The 17,553-nt window shown below is 46.5% G+C and overlaps 1 pseudogene; it reads left to right on the forward strand.

The window, feature by feature from the left end:
* Nucleotides 1–13,706, forward strand: part of LOC133053591 (histone-lysine N-methyltransferase PRDM9-like) — a 57,137-nt pseudogene extending 43,431 nt beyond the window's left edge.
* Nucleotides 13,707–17,553: the final 3,847 nt, after the last annotated feature.

The following is a 17,553-nucleotide window of genomic DNA, read 5'->3' on the forward strand; positions in this document are numbered from 1 at the left end:
GATGAGACCAGCTACTTTAATTCCAAACATTGTCTCTAGGACATGGCAACCTGCAACTTTCATCTCTTTTCCTTTATTGTCTAAATGCGTTTCTTCCGATTGTCTTTTCTCTTCTTAATCTCACTGCATTGTCACCTTATTTTCCAGATGTGTTTTGTCCCCTCTGTAATTTTCCATACTTCCTCGTCCATCAAAGGACCAGTAATTAATAGAAACCCCCCAGATCTCTCTACGAGCCCTTACCTTCTTCTTTCCCTGGCCTCCAGCTATTCTCTCTGCCTTGCTCTCACTTTTATGCAGAAAGTTGCAGGGGAAGAACCTTAAGATATGAACTCTAGTTTTGATTCACTATCCACCTAGGTCCTTTTGTTACACTCCAGTGTTCAGACCACCCCCCTCCCAAAAAAAAAAAAAAAAAAAATCAGGTATTTCCAAGAATTGTCAAAGTATTAACTAAAGTCATGCATGTGAAAACACTTCATAAAGTCCTAAAAAACTAAAGAAATGAATGTTGTCTTTTACTCACATGGAAGAGAATGTCCAGGGCACCATTAAGTAAGGAATCTAGTTTGATGGAATTGCCGGGAGCAGCAAAATTGCTGAAAAAAAGTGGCTCCAAGCAGGCTCAGAAACCAGTGCCCCATCACAGAAAAGCAAGGACCCCTGGACAGCACCCCAGAGAAAAAGTCGGTAAGAAAAACTTTGGGGAGTTCCTCTAATTAGTTCCTCTAATCCCTGAGGAAAAACTAATAAGTATGGCCTAGGTGTGTGGCATGGACTTTGGGTAGGTGGGGTTTAAGCTGGACTGGTCTGAGACATGAAGTTAGCACTGGGGCCTTGGGAAAATCTTATACATTTTCTGAGGTCCTGATTGTTGTCTTTAAAGTGAGGATAAGGATACATAACTCATACAGTGCTTGAAAGCCTTACATTAAATGCAAAAGTCTGACACCTAAAAGTAGTTCAATAAATCCAGCTGTGATAATGGGAACCGTGCTTTGTCAGTGTTTATGCCCAGACCTCTGTTCAGTGCCTTACGTGTCGTGTGCCCTTAACATATATTTTCTGAGTAGATGTGTTGGTGAACTATTTCCTAAGTTAGAAGGTTCGGAAGTTAAACCTACTAACGGGAAGTGCAGAACGCTATCACTGAACTGGGCATCTGTGGTCATTGGAGCCTCAGTCTCCTGAACCAGTAGTTAAACGGAAATTAAAAAAAGTATAGAGAAGGGACTTCCTGGGGGTGAAGTGGTTAAGACTCCACGCTTCCACTGCAGGAGGTGTGGGTTCCATTCCTGATCGGGGGACTAACATCCCACAAGCCAAGAAATAAATAATGGAAGAATAAAGCATAAAATTACAAAAGTAAAAGTTTGAAAAATACATGTAAGAAAGTTTTAACAAAGTGTATAGATGGACAGGTAGGAGATCTCACACTTTCTGATAAAACAGAGACTAATTCTCCAGACCCCACCAGCCTTGCTTAGCTTCTGTTCTCCATCTTAGAACTCAGAAGAAAGGAGACTGGAGTGAAGAGGTACAGTCTACGAGAAAGAAAGGGCCATGTGTACCAAGAGGTCAGCGAGCCCCAGGATGACGACTACCTCTGTGAGTGACCCTGCCGGCCCACTCATGGAGAAGGGGCTACGAGGCCTTGGTCCACTAACCTCACCTCACCATCTGGTCCCCCGGTCATCCCCTTACTCTATGACTTGAGGTGCAGGATCGAGGCCAAATGCCATTGTTGCAAGAAGGGGGACCCCTTCCAGGGCCCGAAACTGGGCTCTTGTCTAACACTCGGAACTGAATTGTCCAAGGAGACACATGCTGACAAAGCAAGAGATTTTATTGGGAAGGGCACCCAAGTGGAGAGCAGTAGGTAAGAGAACCCAGGAGAACTGCTCTGCCTCGTGGCTCACAGTCTCAGGTTTTATGGTGATGGGATTAGTTTCCGGGTGGTCTTTGGCGAATCATTTTAATTCAGAGTCTTTCCTGGTGGTGCACGAATCTCTCAGCCAGGATGGATGCTAGCGAGAGGGATTCTGGGAAGTGGACATACATGCGGTGTCTCCTTTTGATCTTTCCCGAACTCTTCCGGTTGGTGGTGGCTTATTAGTTCCATATTCCTTATCAGGATCTCCTGTCATAAAACAACTCATGCAAATGTTTACTATGGTGCCTGACCAGGGTGGGTGGTTTCAATCAGTGTGCTTCCCCTAACAACTCCCCCCTGAGAGACTTTATACTCAAGATGCTTCTTGGGAATTGGGGCGGAGGTCTCTTTCTTCTGTAAATTTTTCCTGCTGTGCCTGGGCATGGGCCTGCCTAGCAGAGCAGAAGTCTCTCTCTACCTGATCTAAGTTGGGGTGTTCTACATCTGAAACCAGCTTTTACTCTTGTAATAACAGCAATTTAGTTTGAAACTGTTGGTGCCTCTCAGAGATGAAATAGACAGGGGCCAAACAGGAGACCTTCCAGGATGGTCATCACTGGTCCCCAGAAATAGGAGGCAACATTTGGAGTGAGGGCTGCAGGGTTTGTGACTTTTTTTTTTTTTTTTTTTTTTGCTTGGCTGGTGGTGAAGGAACAGAGCTGTGCTCCAGGAATCGGGTTTAGTCTAAAGTTACCATCTTCCACCTGGATGGTGGCTCCAGGTCTGTAGAAGAATTCAAAAGACATTGTTATGCATATTTCTTTGAGTAGGAACCAGGACCCTGTCTCAAGGCTGCACCACCATATGATTGTTTCTCCTGTTTCAGTATTCTCTCCCTTCCCTGATTTGCAATCGTTTGAATCCCCCTTTGGAACTCAGGGAAGGTCAAGGAAGCTGAAAGAAGCCTATATCTTACAGATGAGAAATGGGGAACATACAGCAGATCTGTACTCCAGAGTCACCACCCACAGAGTCCTGCTCAGTTTTAATTTAGGGAACAGGGCAACTATGACTGTGATAAGTTTTTGTCAAAATGGGGCATAGGACCGCCTCAGCTTGGAGAAGAGACACTGAATTGGAAGTATTCCTGAGTTCTAAGTCCTAGATCTGAGCCTTGTATGATTAAAATCTCAATCTTTTGGTCTGCCATTTTGTTGTAACAGACCCAATTAGTAGTAGCTGCAGGAGGGATAACTGGAATTTTAATAGACAAAATAAATCTCTTCTTTTTAAAAATAGGCCTGAAAAAAAAAAATAAATAAAAAAAAATAAATAAAAATAAAAATAGGCCTGAAACCCAGTCTAGTCCTGGCACTTCAGGGAGACTTTTAGCCAGGTGGCCAGTTGTCTAGTTTTATACAAAGTAAGGTAGAAGTTATTAGCATCCAGCAGACATTGTTTTGAGAATGGTGGCATCTAAGCCTGACACGACTCAGAAAACTCAAGTGTTTAGCAATATAACGTCTAATCTGAAATTACACCCATAGCAACACCTGGTTATTTTCCAGGATGTCTGAACCATAGCTGAGTACTCTATTTTGATTTGTAGTCGTAAAAGTTTCCTTAATAGCCAAAGCAGATGTCACCACTACTGACGTCGGTGTTTCTCTAGGTATGAGAAGATGCAAGAATTGGGACTCATAAAATCTCTTGAAAAGATCTAACTATCTGAAGGCCTGTTCTGCCAGTTTTTTTCAGAGCACCGAGGGCCTCATTCCTGATTTTCACCCTGAACTCCTTTCAGGGCTGTTTAAAGTCAGCAGTTGCACAGGCCTTGATTTAATCTCTGTAGATGTAGATGGCAAGTGTCAATCTTTAATTGGCAGAGCCCCTTTTTGCTCATAAACTTGACCATGATTTTGAGGGGGGCATTTCATGACCATTTTATCCCATGGTGCTGAGAATGTCCATTTTCAGGTTGGCAAAGATTTTGTTGACAGGCCACTCAATGTGCTGTTACTGGACTAGGCCATTAAACAGTATCCAAAATTCTCTGGACCACCTGTCTTACTAGCCTCTTGGTCCAGGAAGACATTCCCTCTTGTTGCTTTTTTTCATATCTAGAGTTACACTGTTATCATCATCGATCTCATAGGGAACTATATATTATTTTATCAGAGGCCTCAGTCACACATTTGGTGGTGTAAAAAACAGCAGTTTTGTAAAACAGGTGAAATACAAAGAGCATAGCCAGCAGTATTAGTAAAGTCACAAGTAAGACTTAAGAGCTTCCATTAGATGTAGCCCAGTATATCCCAGGTCATCTGACTTAGTCTACTCTGCATGAATCTTTATCTTGCATGGAAATTATACATTGGCACCACCATCTATAAGGCACATAGCCCAGTTTTTTAGTGTTACTAGACTGATTATCCTTAGTATGATTTAATTGTTTCCAACACAGAGGAGACTTTAAACCTAAATTACCATAGCCTGGTGTTATCTGTATAAATCATTCTCATAATTGTGGGAGATTTTTTTTTTGATAAAACTTTTCTTGTTGCTCTGATTAAGCCTGAGTAATAGAAAAAAGCTCAAATTTACGGCCAGAGTCAGAGCAGGCATTATTAATTGGCCCAGTGAGGGGATCCCATCTAGTAGCATCACAGTGACCTGAATATGACTATAATTTTTTTTTTTTAAGTAAATTTTTTCAGGGCCAACCAGTTAGAATCTTATATTAGAGAAATTTACCAAGGTAACCCAGAATTGGATACAGGTAATTGGCCACAAGCCCAACAATTGGATTGATTAATAAAACTAGCATAGGATCAGGCCTATGATAGGAAAGCATTTGATTTATATGCAAAGGTCTAAGAAGTCAAGAAAACATTATAAATGATCATACGAAGCAGATCCTGCATCTTGGGCAAGCTGCCTACCTCTGATGTAGTGGTCTTTTCATCCTGGTGTAGTGTAGTTTTTCCTGTTTAGCATCACTTTAAGGTGAGATCAGGTCGGCTGTCTTTTCTATAGACCAATCCAGTGTAGGGGCCTTTGGAAGTGGGAATTAATCTAAGAGTTAATTTTCCTTCACTTTCATTGTGCATGAGCTAGTTAAGAGTACCTGATAAAAAGCCCTTCTATCCAGGTTGGAGACAGTCTCCTAAATTATGTCTTTTTCTAGTCCTGGTTGCAGGTCATGAGGCATCTGATCTTCATCCAAAGACAGATTACTGAGATAATCTTCAGAAACAAGCTTAGGGTGCTCTTTAAGAATTCAATTAAATTTTACATTAATATCACATAACAGCAAAGAACTATCTAAGAAATGAGTCTTACTACATGCAGACCTCCATTAACTGAGATTTAACATTTTTTGAAATATCTTTTTTTTTTTCCTAAAGTTACCCTCATTTTTATCAAATATAACCAAATTAAGGCTAGTTTGTTTGCAAAACAGGTCTGTTCTCACTAATTTTGCTCTAATGATTTATATAACCATAATTGATCATAGACTTTTTATTTTGCTGAAACATTTATAGAATCTCAGACTGAACTTTTAATATAAAACAGGGCTGGGAAACTCACACCAAAGGCTTATCACAGATTTTGTCTAACAAATCTAGGTGAACTCTTTTCTTTTTAAGGGCTCAAAAATTCCTTGAGATTTTTCTACCTGTTAGTGAGATAACCTTCCTAGCTCATTTGATAAACTTACTGGAAACCTAAGAGTTCCAAATTTCTGGAGGAGTCAGATAGAGAGAAAATATAATTGTTTTGTTCATAACGTATAATTTTACCAAATTATTTGCATAATCAGTTTGAGAGGAAGGTTTTCCTTACTCCCGGAAAACACAAGATTCAAACCTGTATTTTTTTTAGATAGAAACCATAAGTTATAAGCATATTCGCTGGTTCATTCAGTCCTTTGTTAACTTTTGTGAAGTCATCAGGTTTCTAATTAGAACACAAAGACATATCAAAATGTTAAGAACTCCATATAATTTCTAGGATATCTGTATTAGTAATTTTATCATACATTATAACATGAGCAGATTTATTACTCATTTGATAATCTTTTTCATGTAATTTAACCAACCAAATAAATACAGTTTAATATCTCTCTTTGGGATGTTTCAGGGGCCCTCTGAAGCACCCCAAAGTTAGCTAGAGGTCAAAGGAACTTCAAAAGTATTCGATTTAGGAAGTTTTATTGAAAAGATCAATTAAAAGCGTTTAGAACATTTGGTCAGATTTAGTCAATGTTGATGGGTGTATCATTTAGCTTGTTGATATGTCACAATGGGCGTAAATACCAAGACTCAAGGTCTAGTAAAAGTCAGCTCCGCCATCTTGGACCTAAGAGGCTCTAACCAGTTTTCTTACGACCCTGTCATTCCTAACAAAATCCATTTATCTAACTAATTGCAATCCAATTTTGGAAAATCCTGATCATGCATAACTCTTTTTAGTAGTTTTTCATACTTTTTTGCTGAAAGCACACTTCCTGCTTTCCTTTAGCAACCAAGAGCTAACTTTTATTTTAGCATTTTATAGATTGGTGAGCATAAATACCAGTGATAATTTCTAAAACCCTTGCTTTCTTAAAACATTTTAGGATGGCATCAAACATTATTCATTTATAGTCCCAAATCTCTTTAGTTTTTCTGTAAAAGGAAATCAGTGTTTAGTAGTAAATGTTTCAAAATCTTATTTCATTTGGAAATGACCTAATTATTTAATAGACTTCCAATACTTAGTTTAGCACAACCCTTAGAAATTCAAGTTATGCCTATCTGGGGAGACTGTTTTAGACAGATATTTTTAAAGAATAATTATTCTTAATAGAGTTTATATACAAACGCATACCTCATTTACATTTTTTAGAAGTTTTTTCACTCGAGGTAATTTCCTTGTTGACAAACTTGTAATAGGTATAATATTTAACTTATATTAAACCTAGGTACAATGAAAATATTCTACTTGATGTTAATTACTCTAAGACATGTCTATATTAGATAGGTCAACAAACAAACATTAATATCAGGTATTTAGTACTGAATATTTCCCAGTTCACCTAAACCTGGGATTTATTGTTTAATTTAGAATTATTTGATTTGTAAGCACTTATCTTTTTTTAAGCCAATTAAATAGAGCTAATTTACAAATTAACCTAAAAAATATTACCCAGAGACAAAGACATACCAAAACGTATTTAGACAGACACAGTGCAAGATCTAGCTTCATTTTCTAAGTTAGGTCATGAATTAGATAGTACAATATAAAATTTACTAGTTTATAAAAAAGTTGAAATAAATAACATTTTTAAAGGCTTTTTTCCTTTTTCTCTCAATCTCAGGAGTTAGAGATGGTCTATATAAGTGTTCCTGAGAGCCCTGGTCTCAAGGCACAGGGAAAGAAAATCAAGTTCTAACAAAATGGCAGCAGGTCTAAATGGTGGCCAGACAAAGCAAAATGGCCATCACAAATCACAACACAGAACAGAGTTAAAACACACACATATAAACCTGGCAGTCCTCATCAGACACTCCCTTAAATACAAGAATACAGTCTCTCAGAAAGCCTTCCATAGAGACACAAAACTTCAGATGTCTTCAAAGATTTCACAAGGAGGAAAGGAAGCCAGGTTGAAAGAAGAAGGAGGAGGAGGCGGCAAAGGGGGACAAAAGGGGTGGCCTTACAGACGTCTCCTGCCACTTACAGACACCCAGGCGTTACGGGACTTTTCCCTGGGCCTCCAGAAAAGGGAGGATTGGAACCCGGCCCTACCAGAAACCAGACCAGAAAATTCGAGTTATCTGCCAAGAGGAGGTGATAGGTCTCCAATCCTCAGCTCAAGCTGAGGCCCTTCCACCAGATTCCTGCGTCCAGGACCAGGGGACTAGAAAAATGGGAAGGATAGGAAGGGCTAGGGAGAGGAAAGAGAGAGGGAAGGGGAGAGGTCAACAAAGTCTCTTGTTCCTTACCGGTCAGGGCACTCTGGCCAATTGTCCACATTAGGAGAAGACCAGGGACAAAAAAGTCCCAGTTGCAGCCACTGGGTCTGGCCCATTGGCAGGCAAGCTGGGCCCTGAGTACCCCGAGTGGTCAGGATATCAGTCTCAGCAAAGAAGAGTCCCACCAGAGTCGCCATTTGTTGCAAGAAGGGGGACCCCTTCCGGGACCCAAAACTGGGCTCTTGTCTAACACTCGGAAATGAATTGTCCGAGGAGACACATGCTGACAAAGCAAGAGATTTTGTTGGGAAAGGGCACCTGGGCAGGAAGCAGGAGGTAAGGGAACCCAGGAGAACTGCTCTTCCTCGTGGCTCACAGTCTAAAGTTTTATGGTGATGGATTAGTTTCTGGGTGGTCTTTGGCGAATCATTTTAATTCAGAGTCTTTCCTGGTGGCTGACACATCCCTCAGCCAAGGTGAATGCTAGCGAGAGGGATTCTGGGATGTGGACAGACATGCGGTGTCTCCTTTTGATCTTTCCCAAACTCTTCCGGTTGGTGGTGGCTTATTAGTTCCGTATTCCTTATCAGGATCTCCTGCCATAAAACAACTCATGTAAATGGTTACTATGGTGCCTGAACAGGGTGGGCGATCTCAAACAGTGTGCTTCCACTAACACCATGTGTGCCCCAGTTCTTTCGAGGAGGTCGTTACGACCAGCAACTTCACTATACTTCCTCTCATCCCTGTTCTCACCTCCAGATTGTGAGGAGTGTCAGAACTTCTTCATCGACAGCTGTGCTGCCCATGGGCCCCCAACCTTTGTAAAGGACTGTGCAGTGGAAAAGGGGCATGCCAACCGCTCAGCCCTCACTCTGCCCCCTGGATTAAGCATCAGACTGTCGGGCATATCTGATGCTGGGCTTGGAGTGTGGAACGAGGCGTCCGATCTGCCGCTGGGCCTACACTTTGGCCCCTATGAGGGCCAGATCACAGACGATGAAGAGGCCGCCAAGACTGGATACGCCTGGCAGGTGAGAAGCACCCGTTTCCCTGTCCTCTGACCTCTTACCGCTTGTGTGTGGTGGGGGGTACTTCATGTCTACCTGCGAGGACGCACATGTTGATAACATGGTCAGCAATGACACAGTCAGCCCTGGGTACTGTGTGCCCTGGGCGTCAACAGAAGACTTCCATCTAAAGATCAGAGGAGAGGTGGGACCACAGTGTAGAGACACTCAGGACCTCTATCTAAAGGTCAGAGGAGAGGTGGGACCACAGTGTAGAGACACTCAGGACCTCTATCTAAAGGTCAGAGGAGAGGTGGGACCATTGTGTACACACTCAGGACCTCTATCTAAAGGTCAGAGGAGAGGTGGGAACACAGTAGTACAGAAACACAGAACTGACTCCTCCTTGTGGAGCCCTTGCCTTCAATGAACCAAGAGACTCAGACTTGGAATGATGAGTAAGGGGCTTACTGTGTGGTCCGACTGGCAGGTGAATCCATGCAGGCTGAAAAGCACCAATGATTACAGAGGGAAATAGGTCTTCTATATCTTCCTACCAAGAAAAAATAAAAGAAAGAGGAAAGCTTGTAACTCTTTCTCTGACACTCAGATCACCAAAGCAAGGAACTGCTACGAATATGTGGATGGAAAGGACACGTCTTGGGCCAACTGGATGAGGTGAGTGCAGTGAGTCAGCAGTGTGTAGACATTGAGACTCTCTCCATCCCACGCCCCTATCCTTCTCAACCCGGCTCCCTCAACAGCATTCACATCTTCTTTCCTCTTTTCCCTCCATATCATGCTCTTTCATTTCAAAAGACACTGGAAAGAAGCAAATAAAAATATGGCATGTGCCGTCAAGATACAAGTCTATATGCTGAACAAAACTGGTGGACCTGAAAACAACTTGAGGAGTCTAGATTCACCAGGGACCCTTTAACTCTCTTAATGGACACTTACCATGCACTTTATGTTTCAGTTTAGACAATGAACTTCGTTACTGAAGCAGATCACACAACCAATGTCCTTTTGGAGAACATACTGCAGACAGACATTTGCCAATTGATTTTAGGAACAGTAACCTTATCTTTTCTATCTTTGAGTAACTACACAGTGCCAGGATAAGCCAATACAGGAGACCTTGACTCTATGTTGGCAACAACCTCCTCAGTCTTGGTTCCAGTGAGAAGTGGGCCCTGAGGCCTCGGAAGGAATGGGGGGCAGCATGGCCCTGAGCAGGGCCATTCTCTGAGGGCCTCTCCTTTCATCAGGGCAGGGAGACAGTGAACAAACAATTACTGTTCTGTGTCTCAAGCTATATCAGAGTTCTCTCCAAGTTTCCGTGGGAGGGGGTGGGCAAGCAAATAGAACCCTGGATACACGTGGGGAGATGGGAGATAGTCTTGGGAGAGAAGGCAGGCTGGAGTGAGTGCTGAGGGCTGTGTGTTAGCCAAGGAGCCCCAAGTCCTATGGATGAAAGAGAGCTTAATTCAAAGTTTAGAGGAGTTGGAGGTCACCAGCCTCAAGGACAGTCCAGGTGGAGATGAGTCTGGAACTGGGCTCTGGAAAAATGGCTAATTAGGTACGGAGAGAAAAGCATGGGAATTCACATGGCCTACCCGAAGGTGTGAACAGAAGGTCCACATGAGGGGCAGCCTCAGAGGCGGAAGGCACGGAGCTGGGCATGGTCAGAGAGTGGAGGGCACTCATCACCTGAGGTTTCTTTCCCTTTCCCGGCCTCTACCCCAGGTATGTGAACTGTGCCCGGGACGATGAGGAGCAGAACCTGGTGGCCTTCCAGGATCATGGGCAGATCTTCTACCGAGCCTGCCAGGTGGTCAGGCCGGGCTGTGAGCTGCTGGTCTGGTATGGGGATGAGTATGGTCAGGACCTTGGCATCAAGAGGAACAGCAGGGGGAAGAGTGAGCTCGCGACCGGGAGAGGTGAGTGTCAGCCCTCTTCCAGCACCGACCCCATCCTGGGAGCCTCCGTGGTCCGATTTCGAAGCAGAGTATGATCCAGTGTAAAGTCAGTTGAGTTGCCATTAAAATGCCTCAGAATTTGATTCCTGTCATATGATTGTTAGGAAAAATTATTATATTAAAAATGCTAGTTCTAATTTTTAATATTTCATGCAAAAAAATGAGTAACATTACCTTCTGCTGAAAGGCTTAGAAGCAAAAAGCAACATTTCTAGCACCTACGAGCTTTCTGCCCTTTACCTATTTCTTCCTCATTTCCTCCCATTTCTAAGCAACACATGTACAGTGACGTGCATTCACTTACTGGTCCAGTTTACTGTCATGTGTGTTCATACTCTGTGCCAGAGGGTGCTCCACGCACCGAAACAGACAGAACCACTGCCCAGGGGCAGCAGGGGCTTCACACCAGACAGGGGCTGGTGCTCTGAGGAAAACCAGCTCAGGGAACATGCCTCGGGTCAGCGTGAGCAGAGGGTGGGGTGTGGTGCAGGACGGTGCGGCGGGGTCTGTGCAGAGATAACACCCGTGGGGAAGGATTCCGGGCAGGGAAGCAGCCAGTGCTACAGCCCCAGGACCGGGAAGAGAGGCCATGCCAGGGGTCGTGGGAGGAAGCACAGAGGGAGAGTAAGGAGGCTGGACGGGACACGGAAGCCTCAGGGCCTGTGTCCACGTGCAGGCACCAGGGGTCCTCCTGGGTGACACAAAACAACCACGTGTCTTTCACCTGCAAGCATCATGTTCTCTGTGCTAAGACGATGCTTTGGATCATTTTTGGGAAGAGACAGCAGGGGGGAGTCCACTCAAAGGTCAGTTCATTGCCAGACATGAGGGGAGATTGGGCTAGTTTAATATGTTTGGGAGTGAGGGTGTAAAGAGTCTGGCTGGAGATGTATTTTTAAATAGGGCTTCCTAGTGCACGTTAAATGGACTAAGACTGAATGAAATAAATGAGGTATGAGTACTGCTGAGGCTGGAGAAAGGATATGCCTTTATTTTATGACTTATGGGAAACAGAGAGAGGAGCAATTTGTGAACCAGTTTGGGCCACAGGGGCCAGAGACCTTTAGTCAGTGGGACCTGGGCCGCTCGGTCTCGTCCAGTCTCAAACCCACTTCCTGCAGCGATCGGCACAAAGGCTGCTCTTTGAACAAAGAGCCACAAAGTCAGATTTACCCACACCTGCTGTAACCACCCCCTGTGCTGCCTCCCATATGCAGAGAGCTCCAGGCCAGGCGCCCCTAACTTAATAGACCCTTTCCCCTCACAGGACACTTCACCTAAGTCATCAAGTCTTATCCCTCAGTAGGGTAAATACCTGTGGCCACTGTGACATGACATTTCAGACACTTAGACGCAGGGAAATTCCCTACAGATCCACCTCTATCAGGAGAGATGCTGCCTCTGATGGTGCTCGAAGGTCTCTATCTGGGTGATATGTAGAAAAGGCCCCTGACACCAACTTCCTGGATTTCTGTAGATATAGAGAATAAGAGTGGAGTGGAAACATGGACAGTAAAGAAACATCCAATGGGAGACAAATCGTGCACTGTCAACACTTAGATAATTAGTGAGGCAGGCCTGACCATGACAAACCAGCTACCTGACCAAAAGCTTCCTCTTTCAGCAGAACCGAAGCCCAAGATCCACCCATGTGCCTCCTGCTCTCTGGCCTTCTCCAGTCAGAAATTTCTCAGCCAACACACCCAACACAGTCACCCCTCTAAGAATCTCCTGAGACCATCTGAAAGAGACCTCCTCCAACTAGAGGATCCCTGCCCAGGCAATCAAAATCAGCGATACGCAGACCCACACTGCCCTAGCGACAAACCTGAGGGTCAGGAGGTCAAGGAGACGCCCCAACAATTGCTGAAAAGCATAAGGATGAAGAGGATTTCAAGGACTTCTGCCTACTCACCCGGAGGACAAATGGGGGGTTCTGGGGTGCATGAGAGAATGAAAGACGAGCCCAGCACAAGCCAGAAACTGAATCCAGAGGACACAGGCACATTGCTCACGGGGGCAGGGGTCTCGAGGATTATGAGGTTCACGTACGGAGAGTGTGGGCAAGTCTCCAAGGACAGGTCAAGTCTCAGCACACACGAGAGGACACACACAGGGGAGAAGCCCTATGTTTGCGGGGAGTGTGGGCGAAGCTTCAGTCAGAAGTCCACCCTCATCAGACACCAGAGAACACACATAGGGGAAAAGCCTTATGTTTGCGGAGAGTGTGGGCGATGCTACTGTCAGAAGTCAGATTTCGTCAGACACCAGAGGACACACACAGGGGTGAAGCCCTATGTTTGCAGGGAGTGTGGGCGAAGCTTCCATCGGAAGTACACCCTCATCAGACACCAGAGAACACACACAGGGGAGAAGCCCTATGTTTGCGGAGAGTGTGGGCGATGCTACTGTCAGAAGTCAGCCCTCATCAGGCACCAGAAGACACACACAGGGGAGAAGCCCTATGTTTGTAGGGAGTGTGGGCGAAGCTTCAGTCAGAAGTCAGATTTCGTCAGACACCAGAGGACACACACAGGGGAGAAGCCCTATGTTTGTGGGGAGTGTGGGCGAAGCTTCAGTCAGAAGTTCCATCTTATCTCACACCAGAGGACACACACAGGGGAGAAGCCCTATGTTTGTGGGGAGTGTGGGCAAAGCTTCATTAAGAAATTCAACCTTATCAGACACCAGAAGACACACACAGGGGAGAAGCGCCATGTTTGCAGGGAGTGTGGGAGAAGCTTCATTCATAAGTCAAATCTCATCTCACACCAGAGGACACACACACAGGGGAGAAGCCCTATGTTTGCGGGGATGTGGGCGAAGCTTCAGTCGGAAGTCATTCCTCATCAGACACCAGAGGACACACACAGGGGAGTAGCCCTATGTTTGTAAGGAGTGTGAGTGAGTCATGACCAACAAACCACACCTTAGCCACAGGAGGATACTGCAGACACCCCGTGCCTCAGCTCTAAGGGGGCCTCAGAGGAGGCCTGTGACCCATTACTGTCACCAAGAGTATGAGGAGAGACTTCCCAGGTCGTCCAGGGGTCAAGACTCCAATGCAGAGACCTAAGTTCAATACCTGATTGGGGAACTAGCTCCCACAGGCTGCAACTAAGACACAGCACAGCCGAATAAATAAATATATGATAAATATTTTAAAGAAAGAGTGTGATAAGCAAGAATTACTTGTTAAATAGACCTTCCACTTTTGTGACAGGAGAGGAGGTAGATAAACAGCAGAGAGTTTCTTAAGTGTTCTGGAGATGTTCATGCCAATTGCCTTCGTGGTTTTTTAGTACTCCTCTTCTAATAAATTTTGTCTCCAAACAAATCTGAAGCCCAGACTATGTACTCATTCCCCCCGTATGACTGACAGTAGTGGAGTCCAGTTGTAGCTGTACCCCCGGGAAGGCATAACTCTCGAGCCACGTCAGTTAGGTCACTGGACAGTCAATCCTGGTCCAGGGAGAGGAATGCAGAGTGGAGTCAGACTCACCAGGGAAGGGAATTCCTTGGCCTTCTGGGAATTGGGACCTCTCCTCCTTATAGACTCCGACTCTCCTTTGGCCTCTCCTGGTGGCGCTCTGTTTCCCTCTGACTTCTGTAGCCGCAAAGGTGAAGGCCATGAGCACGTGTGTGTGTGTGTGTGTGCACGCGCCTGGCTCAGCATGGGCAATCTTGTCTCTGCTGCTCCCTCAGGGTCATCACAGCATCTGAACTCCAGATGCGACCACAGGAGTCCAGTTCTCAGCCCTGCCCCCAGCAGCTGTGTGAGCTGGGGAAAGATGCTCAAACTCTCTGTGTCTCTATTCTCATCTGTGATATGAGGTGGGAGCACCAGCATTTTGGTCTGATTGGTAAGCACAGGCATAATCTGGCAGAGGCTGGCTGAGAATGCAAGCCACACCTTTGCTTTCCTTTCTGTTTTTTTATTCAATCGTTTTTTTTTTTAATAGAAGGATAATTTCTTTACAGAATTTGTTTCCTGCATGTCCAGCCCCCACACTTTCCAGGTCTTCAGAGCTAGACGAGGAAGGGGCTGTTTAGGTACTGGGCTGCCCTGATGAGGGAGTGTGAGGTCACGGGTGCTAAGGGAGGCCGTCCTCCCTTCCCACCCCTGCCGTTCCTGCTGAGCTGGGCAGCCCTACGTCTCCTCCACAGACAGGCAGTGCCCACAGTCATCCCCCTGCAGAAAACAGAGCCTGGAGCCAGGTTTGCAAGAAATCCCTGTCCGCCCCCATCCCACCCCCAACGGAGGGTCCTTGAATCCCACACCGCGGCTTCTCTCTGCATGGGCCTCCTACCTGTGCCCGTGCGCTCTGGGCAACGCTGTCGTGACCTTGAAATTCTTAACCATGGAATACTTCGTCCTTACATTTCCCTTTCAGGAGTGAAGTCTGATGGGCCCCGGGTTGAGCTGTGAGCAGAGCAGATGCACACACAGAATGGGTCCTGGGGTGACCAGGCTGCACGAGGGGAGAAGGTGGACACAAAGGCCCCCCACCCTGGGTGAGTGAGGGTGGGGACAGCACCAGGAAGCCACGCTTGCTGAGACCCGGAACAGAGCTCCAACACAGAGTGGGGGCAATGGCGTTCTTAAGGTCGAACACACCCTCCCCTCTGTGAATGACCTCTGCCCCGGCCTGATCCTTCCAGGCCACCAGAAGACACCAAGGGGAGAGTGGGCCACGGGGCGGGGAGTGGAGGGTGCGAAGTCCAGGACTCGGGGCAACGGCCCTCAGTCCCCTCCATGTGCCAGGCTTGTGAAGCGTCTCTACATGAACCGCATCAGTGATAACCACCCACTACTATTTTCCGGTTTCTATGCTTTCTTAAAGGAAAGTGTTTGTCTGTGGCTTGGTTTCCCTACAGGAAGGGAAGCCACATAAACTCCCCATCTTCTGTGGCTTCAGGCCGGGGCCACGGGACGGAGAGTTAGGGGTGGTGTAGGCAGAGGGTCTTCAACTGAAAAACGGTGGGAATCCAGAAACCTGCAGGGGCGTCTCACCTGCACCTCCCACCAGAGCTGGGCCTGGAATCCCCTGGAACCCTGAGCAGGTCAAACCTTCTCCATCCTCTCCCCTCTGCTCCCCTGCCCCCAAAAAGCTGACTCCTGGGGCCAGCCCACAACACCCCCAAATCCCCCATCACCCACAGCCCCACAAAGGCCCTCCCTCACAGAAGTGGGATGGCCTGGGTGGTGGCACAGATGGTGTGTGACCGCAGAGCTGGGGTCTCAGCTGACCTTGAGCAAGGGGGTTGGTATTTTACACAGCCTCCCAGCCCAAGGAGCTGCCAGTAGGCACAAGCCAGGATCTGAATCAGAGCTGGGAGATGGGGAGTGGGGATGCGAGCTCTCTGATGTCCCATCCTGTCCCCAGGAGAGCGGCCAGGCCCCACCTGACACCATGACTGCCCTGCACGGGCACACAGGACACCAGCAATCATGGGACGGACAGCCAGCTGCCTCCGCTGCACACTCCACCCTGACCACGGTGGCCCCGTGGCTATACCAGCCCCGCCGTCGCGCGGCTCTGCTTGGCTGCCAGGGCTCGGGGACCCTGGGTGAGTCGGTGAGGGCAGAGCTCCAGAGGCCAAGCCTGTCTTCAGCCACCAGACCTGCCCTGCTTACTGGACTCATGAGCCCAGCCAGTATCTGAAGCCAAGATGCCTTTGGGAGACTGACACCCAGACGCTGACCTCAGAGCTCAGACTTCTGAAAACTTACTAAGCTGATTATTTTTAGGCTTTTTTTACAGGGGGATGTTGCCAGGAAGCGGGAAGGGGAATGACTCCCTTGGTGGTGCTGTGGTTAAAAATCCACCTGCCAATGCAGGAGACACGGGTTCAATCCCTGATCTGGGAAGACCCCACGTGCCGTGGAGCAACTAAGTCCATTCACAACTACTGCAGCCCAAGAGCCTAGAGTCTCTGCTTCCCACCCAGAGCAGCCCCGCAGGGAGAAGTTCAGCACAGAAACGAGAGAGCAACCCCCACGCCTGACAGCCAGAGACAAGCCCGCACAGCAGCGAAGACCCAGCAAGCCGAAAATAAATATATAACCTTGCTTTAAGTAGGAGATCGCAGCATTCTCTGCTCATCCAGAACCTAGGACTCTGAACTCCCAGCACAGGGGGCCACGTTCAATCCCTGGTCAGGGCATTATTTCCCACATGCTGCAACTGAAGGCCCTGCATGTCACAGCTAAGACCCAGCACAGCCAATTAAATGAATACTTAAAAGTAGGAGGCTGTTCATCTGTCACCATAGAAAACTGCAACATTTTAGAAAAAGGAAAAAAAAATAAGAGCTTATTTTGCAAGTGCTCATGGTTGATTGCAAAATCTTCTCATAATATGAAGCTGTTTAAAAAAGAAGAAACTTAGAAAATACATAAACTAAAACCCACCCATAAATGTGTGGGGAACACCAATTACTGCAGCATGCAGCCACCACACACGGGAACACACGTCCGTGTTTTTCTTCTACAAAGAAGCTTTCAGCCTCCACCCCTTTTCCCACTGGCCTCTGCTCTGCTCACCAAGAAGACTGTGCTTTGGACTCGTGACTGGGGGGTTTCTGTTGAACTCAGGGAGGTGGAGGAGTCGGGCTGTGTGGTTGGGGGCACCGTTTGGCCTGCAGTGAGGAGAGAAGCACGAGTGCTCCATTTCTGGGTTCAGTAACTCCAGGGGCCTCGGGGAGCTGCCCGGGAAGAAGCCTCT

This window comes from Dama dama, chromosome Y (genome assembly GCF_033118175.1).
Source record: "Dama dama isolate Ldn47 chromosome Y, ASM3311817v1, whole genome shotgun sequence".
Lineage (NCBI taxonomy): Eukaryota > Metazoa > Chordata > Mammalia > Artiodactyla > Cervidae > Dama > Dama dama.